The 10,504-nt window shown below is 47.6% G+C and overlaps 1 long non-coding RNA gene across 1 annotated transcript; it reads left to right on the plus strand.

Moving 5' to 3' along the window:
* The first annotated feature begins 234 nt into the window (after window positions 1-234).
* On the plus strand, window positions 235-5,129 carry LOC129387097 (uncharacterized). Its single transcript, XR_008614402.2, has 3 exons — window positions 235-1,553; window positions 3,912-3,962; window positions 5,017-5,129. It is a non-coding gene; the product is annotated as an uncharacterized lncRNA (long non-coding RNA).
* Window positions 5,130-10,504: the final 5,375 nt, after the last annotated feature.

Raw genomic sequence — 10,504 nt, forward strand, 5'->3', positions numbered from 1 at the left:
GCCTAACCAGCATGCAGTGGCCTAGGCTGCCTAGGTTACGGTGGGCCGTCGCCAACAGCAGTGACGCGGCGTTGCGATGACGTTTCAATCTCGACGACTGCTCCGACGACCGGGCTCGGAGCGCCCCAGAGCACTCAAAGATGGAGGAGAGCAATCGAGAAGAACCAGCTGAACGCAGGGTGCGCACCCTCTTTCAACCAGCCGAAGACAACGCCGCTCGCGAGAGCGCTCAGCAACGACCAGCCGAAGATGGCATTAGTGAGACAAGCTTGTGACGCTTTCTATGGCCCCGCAACATATACATTCTTTCGAGACTCACGCTTGTCAAAGACGCGACGAGGGATAGCCAATAGTGATAACATTGGAGTGTGTTGCTTGCGCCGGCAGAACGCGCAAGAGATAGCGCTGAGGAGCTCAAAAACCAAGAACTCGGAAATTCTGTATTCTGAACGACTGAAAACAGGCTGTGCACCCACGCTCGAGTAGAAGGCATTCTGCGAGAGTTTATCATGGTCTGGCTGAGAGCCTGTGTTGTGGCCACCTCTGTGTGTGTTGCGTGCAATCGCGTCGGCTGTGGCCAAGTTTTTCTTTTCTTCTTCTTCTTTTTCTTTTTTTTTGGAATGGGCAGTCGTCCTTGCATTTGTCCTCTGAAATTGCCGGAAATAATGCCCGGGAATGGGGGAATGCCTGGAAATGAGGTGTTTTCTTCATAACTTATAGTACGGCGTGGAATGAGTCGGGTATTTTCGACTCCATTTATGGAAAAGCGAATTGCTTTTGTTTGTAATGTTGCCCATTCACCCCTTCCGCACGTTTCCCCTCGACAATCAGTATTCCTATAAGGGCTAAATACCAAAATTACACCTGCTTGTAATTTGCTTTTTTCAGCTGATGCCGTCCGATGAAGCTTCGTACGGGAACTACCGCAGCTTACCTGGTGCTACAACGTTTGAAGAACGCACAAAAGCCAGGAACGAGCATTTATATTGAGTGAAATAAACATTTCCTCATTTACAAAGCGTTTTGCGTCTACTTTATGAAAGAGCAGGTGACACAGATTCGACGGAGGCTTGTAAAGGTTGTTCGCAATCATTTTAATAAACGACTCCGAACTAAGACGGCGCGGGACTGAGGAGCAGAAGTAAAAAAAGAAAGAAAGAAAAGCGTCGAGTAGCGCAGCCGGTGTTGCGCGTCCAGCTAGCGTTCAAAACGCGCGCGCCCAAAACCGAAACCGGTATGAGTTAATCCCATCCGCTTGGTGCGCTACAGTCAATTCGACCGCTGGGCTCTATGGGAGTGTACGCTTTTGTTGACTGTCTTTCTCTATGCCCGTACCACATAGTACCGATCGCTGATGGACTTCAATAAAAAACGAGAGACTACGCATGTATATATGACGTGCTTCACTCAATTTACGTCGCAGGGCAAACGTTAGAAAAAGAAAAGGAGTGTGGTTGGTGCAGCGCTGGAAGACAAAGGTGATCACGCGACCTCGTTCTTGGTCGGCGCAGAACCAGCATATAGCGAGGATTTACAGCGCAGAAGCGTCGCAGGTGAGCATAGGTGTTTCGCCTTGCTGGCACGAGATAGGTCCTAAGAAAGTGACTATACGGTCGAGGCTCCCTGGGCACCAAGTGAGGATTGCATTAACGTCGTGCGCTGTAAGCTCTGCCGTGACCGGAAGACGCGCCTTAACTCGGCCAGCCTGCTTTCGACGCAGCGGCGCTAACTGTGATGTCCCGTTCAATTGAGCCTTTGTCGCAATTGTTCTGCGGAAGCCCGTAAAGTGGAGAGAGGTAATTAATTAAGCTAAAATGAGACAAGGAACCCGTATCGGTTTCGTTTGTAGCAATTGCTACGATTGGATGTATGTCTCATTTTCGCTTAATGAATCAATTCAGCCTTATTCAACATCTTGCATGTGTTTGGAGCGCGGACAAAATGCCTGAAAAGGCTTGACTGGGTTCCTGGGGTAGGTCTAGGCAACGGTAGCGAAAAACGGAAATGTCACAGACAAATAATATGTTTTCGCTGGTTAAGCTTACGTTTCCGTAAAAAAAAATTAAAAAGATAAACATCGAAAGTACCTATGCCAAATACGCGACATTCGAATATACCTGCACCTATAGCTCTCCGAGGAACCAGGTGGTGTAGCGTGTTGAAAATTCTAAGGAACGGGGAAAGGCTCTATTTATATGTGTGGTTTAATTAATTTTGTTGTATCAATTTATCTAAGTTTGCTTTATCTTGTCTGAACCACTGCCGTTGTTCACAAGGGCGAGTGATGTTGCGACAGCTTGACTACAAATTCAGCTTTGATTCCCTAAGGGTTTCTTTTTTTTTTCGTTTTTCTATTTTTGTCAAGAGCGCGTAACACAACCGCTGGAGTTACTATTCCCCCATGGTTCTGAATGTGCGAATCTAGCGCGAATCTATACTGGAAGCGAACTGCTTGAATGGCTTCGTGTAATTTCGCTGCGCCCTGCTGACTTCGCCCACACAGCTTGAGTCATGAGGGCGACGCGATTTCTCGGACATTCGCCTACGTTCGGGCCGATGCATGATTTGTCGTGGGTCCTCCACGCAAGATCTGCGCACTGTACTTGTCGAATAAGTAACAAAGCCGGGCGGGGGCATATTATTACTATTTTTGCTTGCACATAATTTAGCCGCTAATGCTCGCACTTTTCATGCTCGGAATATTGATGCGTGTCAGGAGGTGCGATAATCAGCGGGAAAAGTTTTCCTCACGTAAATAAAAAAAGGAAAAAGAAAATGGCAGCTTGAATGCCTAATATGGGTGGTGCGACCATTATGCGAGTGCGAGAATTTTGCGAGTATTGACGGTATTACAGAACAAAGGACAGCCCAAGTGCATCTATATTCAGTATTTATCACTCTCTGGCTTGATCTGCGTATTAACGGGCAGCGCATCCTTCTCGTTGCGAACCTATATTTTGCTGTGGAAGAGCTCCCAGCAGCGCAAATTTTGCGCGCTCGGCAAATAGGTTTGCCTTCGTCTTTTATTCTGCTTCGTGCGTGTCGCGCTCGATCCATGAATTGAGCATGGGCGCGGCAGCTGAGCGGTTACCGCGTCCAGCTGCACACACGGCCGGGCGACCACTTCAAAGGTTTACGGAATATTCAAGAATTGGTTGTTACAGATAATTCTAGTCGTTAAGCAGGATTATTCGGAGAGGCGGACATGACTTGCGCGATAAACGAAAACACATTCAACTAATTAAAAAAAAGTCAACAATTAACTGTTTCACTTATTAATTTTGGTCATCTATCAATTGTAGCTGGTGAGATTACAATGCGCATCCACTTGGAATGAATTTCCATTATGACACCACTTTCGAGATGTGCGCCACCAAACTGGCCGCAAAATACTTTGTTCTACTTAGTTCCCTAACAAAACGCTCTTTTGTGCATTTAAGCACCAAGCTAACCGGAATGCCCATGTGTGTCGTCCTACATGCTGGAAACAATATCTTCAAATTGATGTCATCCTAGAAATTCATATCCAGTGGATACGTCTTGCACACTCACCAGCTACAATTTGTAAATTGCAATACGTGCCTCAATATGATTAGGGAAGAAGTTACTTAGTGAATGTTTGGTAGAATATTTGTTTCGATTTCTCGTGCTAGTAATATCCACCTCTTCGAATAATCCAGCTCGAGAACAATAACTCTGCTATCTGCCCCAGGCGATTCTTGAAAAATTCCGCAAGAAACTTAAAAACGATCATCCCGTAATACTAGCCAAAGAAGGAGTCGGAGAGAAAAAGAAAGAAGGAATGCAGTGCAAATGTGCACAAAGTTCCATAATATCGCATTTTCGGACAACCATATCACATTGCCTGCGTATTGGTTTAAATCAGCTAACGAAGGGCTTTTTATTTCCAGGTAGCACTTGGTCAAGTTGGTCATGCCAGTCGATTCACTAATTGTCCTCAGGTATGATTGGTTCCCACCAGGCCAGTGCGGCGTTTGATTGGTCTGTTTGTGTACGTCGCGTAATTTAGCGGCTACTGAACTTCAAGGATTTTTATGCACGTTTTATGCCAGTGCGATTACCTTTTGCTACAAAATGTATATCACACAGAAGGAGGTCCCAAAGTAAAAACTGTCGGGAGACCTCCTGACAACACAGGCATAAAATATGGCACGTACGGTTAGCAACACAGCATAAAACAGCGCAAAAATACAAGTAGACGTATTGGAAGTACATAAAGAAACACGAGGTAGTTCGAGATTATATACAGATGTCAGCAAGAATAACTTGTATCCTGAATAGACACGCAAGTGAATTATTAACAATAACTATTTAATAAAATAATCGCATATAAAATCAAGAGCACAGAAGCAAAGGAACATGGAAACCAACAAATTTTATTGGCAAATAATTATCCATGAGCTATAATTTCGAAAAAGAAGGAAAGATATTGCGATGGACATTTAAAGCTTGATGGCAGAAAATTCCAAAGCGGTATGGCTGAAAAGAGGCGTGCCATCTTATTGTAGTTTGTGTCGACTCTTGGTACTAAAAGGTTCTGTTGTGAATTTTTTTTCTTTTCTCTTATTATTAGGTATTATGGAAGAGTGAATAACCTGTGACAGACAGTATAACCGCTTTTACGTTAAAGTACCGTCCGATCTGTACTCGTGAATAATGCTTTTCAGTCCTGCCTCTTACACCCTCCGTGGTTGCTTTGTGGCTATGGTGTTGGGCTGTTAAGCACGAGGTCGCGGGATCGAATCGTGGCCACTGCGGCCGCATTTCCGTGGGGGCGAAATACGAAAACAACGGTGTACATAGATTTAGGCGCACGTTAAGGAACTCCAGGTGGTCCAAGTCTCCGGAGTCCCCCACTACGGCGTGCCTCGTGGTCAGATCGTGGTTTTGGCACGTAAAAATTAGTAATTCAGCTTCTTTTCCGGCCGATTGCCCTGTGGCCATCAGAGAGTAACAGATCACTGTCGCCAATAGAGCTCGGTCACGTGTGTGCAGGCACCGTGGCTTCCACCACGACGCGCCGGCGCCGCAGCGCTGGTCGTGGGACATCATCGCTGCCGGTCTGCTCTCGGTGATGTTGCTCAGCCTGCTGCTCTACCACCTCGTCTCCGGCGGTGAGTATCGCTCGTGCAGCGTGTCTCGTTAAATGCGTGCAGCACATCGAAGGCTAGGTACGGTCCTATCCTTAAGCGAAGTCTCATCGCAGACTGACGAGAGAACGGTGTACGGGCATCGCACAATGAGTGCATGGTTTGTGGACGTGACAAGACGTGCCAGCATCGCAGGAACTGCTAATAAGTATGGAAACTGCGAGCATGTTCCTTTGATTTTTGATTGCACGAATGAAAGAAAGGCTTCAAAAGGAAAAAGGGGAACGGGTTTTATAGTCTTATGGGTAGGGCCCTCCGTCAAGGGCTCCGTGTACTGGCGAGCTGTGCCTCCCACTGCTCCGAACTATTATTGTCTGATTGCCTGAACTAGAGTTCAGGTCTCTGGGCTTCTACGCGCATCACCACGAAGCGTGGCATAGTGTCGGCCTACCTACGCACAACGGATATTTGGCCGGGTAAAGCGCTGGATGTGCAGCGTTTAATCTTAAGAGACGCCGATATACGTCCATCTGTATCCTTCTTACGTCGGTCGCCTCTTCTTTACATAGGGACTTGTGAGGCTTTCCATGCTTTTGGCGCGTGAAACGCTGGTGAGTCTAGTATTGGAACGGGCGACGATCGCCGTTTAGAGAGCGCCGCTCGGTGAATAAGCACGCGAGCTAACGCCCCTCCCGTTACCCTCGAGCCCAACGTGGCTCGGGCACAAAATCAACCTGCCGCGTTGGGTCGCTTTTGGTTCGAGCATCTTTATGACTGTGACAGGTGCTCTACCGGCCATGAAGAGCCGCCAGGCTTCCTGCTAGTCTGATATCACGGACGGCACTCCCTTGCGCTTCTGAAACTGTACGGCTAGGGCGGCAGCCTATGCCTTCGTAGCCGAGATGGTGCGTAGGGAAGCGCTAGTGGTTTATTGTAAATCCTTGTTTACGGCCCTGATTACGTGGCGTTGCCTATCGTAGCTGGCCGCGTCGACGTGCGTGACACTGAAGCCTGTACCAAACTGGGAGGTTAAAGAAAAACTGCTGGAGTGCAAACTATGTCCTGAAGGTGAAGCCGCACAGGAGGGGCACGGTAAAACTATAAGTAAGCGATAAAAATGATGAAGCGCTTTTCGCACAGTTGCCACGAGTTAATCAAGCTTATTTGTTAATCACGGCTTATCTTACCAGACAGATACTTATCTACGAATGTATCTGTATTAATCGTTTTAGTGCGAAATCTGAATATCCAGGCATATTGTACTAGGGGGAACGTCATTAATATTCAGAAGAAATTACTATTTTCGCTGGGAACAACCAGCTCCTATTTTCTAATTAGCTTAGTGTTACAATCAGAGAGCCAAATCACTTCATCTGTAAGCGTACATCACCCGACAAGGCTCTATTTCAGGTGAAGGAGGGGCAAGCATTGGTTTCACCTTCCCTGGTAAGAAGCTACGGGACCTTCTACTCTAGCAGTTTTTCTTTAACCTCCTTGATACCAAACTGTGTACGGAGCCATTTGACTATCGCCATACGTCTGGCCTCACGGTAGCCGCAGTGCATGCTTTTTTGGCACTGGTACCGCCGAGATTTGTTTCCTAACATCGGGCGGCACGTCCTCCAAACTCGTCGAGATGCTGGGTGTGGGGCGCGGCTCCTGTCCTAGTAAAGATTTCTCTACATGCTGGGGTTTTACAGAGACGGTCCCTCCGACAGGTGAGTACTGTTGCTCCGAGTTATGCGTAGATGTTATGAAAAGCTAACGCTAGGAGCCTCTCCGTTGGTGTACTGAGGGTAAGCCCGAGGGCCACTTTGTAGGCGCTTCTAATTAAGGCGTCAATGTGACGTTCCTCGCCCTTTGTCGAGCGAGTGGTACCAACACCCTCTAGAGAGGTGTTGGTGGTACGGCCGGCCGTACGTCCCTCTAGTCAGGACGAAGCGTTGGATGAGCCTTATGGTATCTTTTTCGCGCATGCCCTTTCAGTGCTTCGTGCTACGATGTATTATTCTTCACTGTAGTCTTTAAGGTGGTGATGGTGTGTTTGGCCTTGCCTCGGAGATGGCGTGGCCGTCCACCTCGAGCCAAAAATCGCCGTTACTCCTTTCATACAATTTTTCATGTATTCTGATTACTTTGGGCTTATCTGGCGCGCAGCTAAGCCCGCTATTTCTAGCAAACTCCGCTACAGTCGTCGCTGGCCTCCTGCACTGTCTGTTCTTCCTGCGCTTTTGAAACCTTAGTCGCCCACATGGTGATATCATAAAGGGTATATCCTAGCTGATGAACAGGTCGCTCCCTACAAGCATAATACATCAGGTGGAATCAGTGCCGAATGAGTGTAATTCTAGAGTGCTGCCGCTCGCGAGTGAAACGTGTGCCAGTTCCACTGCCTGATCTGTTCGAAGTTGGGTGTTAATTTAATTTGCGCCGTCTGCGGCCGCTCTCGTTGTCCGTTGTATCGGATTCGTCGGCGAGGCGGCCGTTGGTCGCGACCCATCCGCTGTAGCGTTGCGAGTGCGCTTATGAATCGCCCTCTCCAAAATGGCGAGCGTCTCCTCCGCACTCTTGTTTCTGTTGCTGAAGGTCAGAGACCATCTCTTCCATTTTCACTGCAGCTGCTGCTGCTGGACCTGAAATTGTTGTTGGCGTTGGTGCTGCAGTGCCCTGCGTCATGCCGCCTCGTTCTTCCGCTTCTGCTGAGGAGGCAGTTGCCGCTGGCGTGGCGTTAAGGCCCACACAACTTTTAGATGCCTCTATGGCGTTAAGTCTAGCCTTCGGTGTCGCAATTTCGTTTCGAGACTCGTTAAACACTTCTCTAAGTTGCTTATTTTCTTTGGCAAATTGCCTGTATTCAATAACAATTCTTTGCCATTTTGCATTATCCGTTACCGGAGCAGAGGACGTGACAACGCCCGTACAGCTCACCTTTTCACGACCTTGAGCGTTATCTTGTTGGTTTCGTTGGCCTGTGTGTAATATGTATCCTGCCGATTCAAGTGTAAAATGCGATGTGGGCAGCGCAGTGCGTCTGTTTCTTTGTTTCTTACGATTTATGCGCTGTCAATCTTTAAAATGTGCGCGCAACTCTGGCACTCATGCATGCTTCTAAACATGAAATAATTGTGCGATTGTCCTGACAACCTTGTCATTACCAGTATGCTCAATACTACGTAAATTGACTTTTCTCTTCTCTGTTTTTCAGACACTAAGCGGCCGCCCAGTAAGTGCAAACGTGTAATGGACAGTCAGCCAGCGCGAGACGGCGCGCATACAAAACGCGTTGACGCGGATCTTCCCTAAACGCATCACGAGAAGCATTTTTGCACGATCGCTGAATCGCCAAAAGTCGCCAACTGTCTTTTTATATAGCTGCAAACAACTTCATAACGTGAAGTGCACTAGTCGTTTAGCAGCAATTGCCCATAATACACTTTCAGCAGGCGTATTATTGCCTAAGCAGACCATCACAGAGCATGGGTTATGATATCTGATGCGGAGTAATGGCGGTCAAACGTGTAGCTAATGTTCCCTTGCGACTATTCTGCCCCCTGTCTTACCCGCTGCAGTGGCTTAGCGGCTATGGTGCTGTGCTGCTAAGCACGAGGTCGCGGGATGAAACTCCGGCCGCTGCAGCCGCATTTCGACAGGGGCGAAATGCAAAACACCCGTGTCCCGTGCATTAGGGGCACGTTAAAGATCTCCAGTTGGTAAAAATTAATCGGGAGTCCCCCACTATATGTATACGGCGTGCCTCATAATGAAATCGTGATTTGGACACGTAAACCGCCAGAATTCAATTCAATACCCCTGCCTACAGCCGGTTCTGGCAAGTGAGACCCTGTCGGCTAAAAAAAAAAAAGGAAAATAATATCGTTGCTATACTGATTCGAAATATCAAGTTCGCATTAGCCGGTACAAAGCAGTATCATATTTTGTTGCATGAGAGAGGCAAGGGCAGAAGGAGCTTTTACTCTGCATTTTTTAAAGCGTGGAACGTAGACTTAAGGACGGTTTTCTCAGTTATTTAGCAATATGAGCTGCGCTGCGTTTGCAGTGCTAGAATATAGCACAATTGCTTGCGCGTGCACTACGTACTTCGTCTTTTTACGCCAGCTTGGAACTTACCGCACAAGACGGGGGCGTATCGTATGGTGCTCTAGAGTTTTCGTAATTTCGTTAAAATATACAAGCGATCTCGACATAAGTATAGCTTGTAAACGTGCAACGTTACGATGACCCGGTATACGTATATTGGGCCAGCCATAAATAAAATTGGACGTATAATAATGCGAGAATGGAGTTTATGTACCTTGCTCACCGGCGGCAATAGAAACAATGCGGGCTGCTTTTCTTTCGGAAGAGGAGAAACATCTTGTGTACGTACACGCGTCGGCAAATCAGTCTGTACCGTAAGCACTATTGCAAGAGATTGCATTGCGTTTCTATTCTCTTCCAGGCTTTCCTATCCCTGAGACCTCTAGTAAGCATACACAAGCTTTAACACTTTTACGCGACAAAGTGTGCATGCTTCAAAAGCTGCCACTGAATGCTTGAAAGCGTTCACAGTGAACAAAGCACACTTTCAGGCTGGCAGCAGAAACAGGTAAAACATACATACATAGTCGCATGTGAATATTTAAGGTAAAACGTATTCACAAGCACTACTTCGCGGTTATCTTCGGTTTATTTTATTTGCCCACGGTCCACCGGCCGAAACTGCTGGGCAAATATATCGAATATAACCGCGAAGTTGTGCTTCTCATCTATATATATATTGTGAGGATTATATTTTCCCTTCGTGTTCTTCATCTGTATATATTCATCATCATGACCAGCGTCATGCGCTTCAGCGCGTGGCCTGCTGAATAAAGCTTGAGGTTTAACAGCTGCCTCGCAAGTGATGGAGGTTGCCCTCGATCCTTTGGTCCTCTGCGCCTTTGAGTACTTATGGAGCTTCCTTCAGGTTGCCGCTTGCTCCGCCTTTCCTACGCCATGGCCCAAGATGCGCCATCAGGAGCCTCCTGCGTCACCGTCTCTGTCCAACCGGCCGCTTCCTCCTTGACCATCACCACCGGGCAGCGTGACCCCACCATGTACGCTGGTCTACGTGGTGACGACGTTCAAGAATGACTGGACAGTTAATTACGACCGAGTGAGTGACTTTAACCGGTGGGATGATTCTCACAAGCTTCGCAGCGTCGCCTTCTACCTCACTGACGTTGCCAAGACCATGAGAGCACCTCACCAGACTGGGCGGCGTTCAAACATCATCTTCCGCACATTTTCGACACTCTAAACGTTTGCTCTGAGGTTGCCAAGAAAAGGCTCGTTGGACGCATGCAATTTCCTGGCGAAACACACACCTGTTATATTGAAGACGTTCTCGCTCT

Source organism: Dermacentor andersoni, chromosome 2 (genome assembly GCF_023375885.2).
Source record: "Dermacentor andersoni chromosome 2, qqDerAnde1_hic_scaffold, whole genome shotgun sequence".
Lineage (NCBI taxonomy): Eukaryota > Metazoa > Arthropoda > Arachnida > Ixodida > Ixodidae > Dermacentor > Dermacentor andersoni.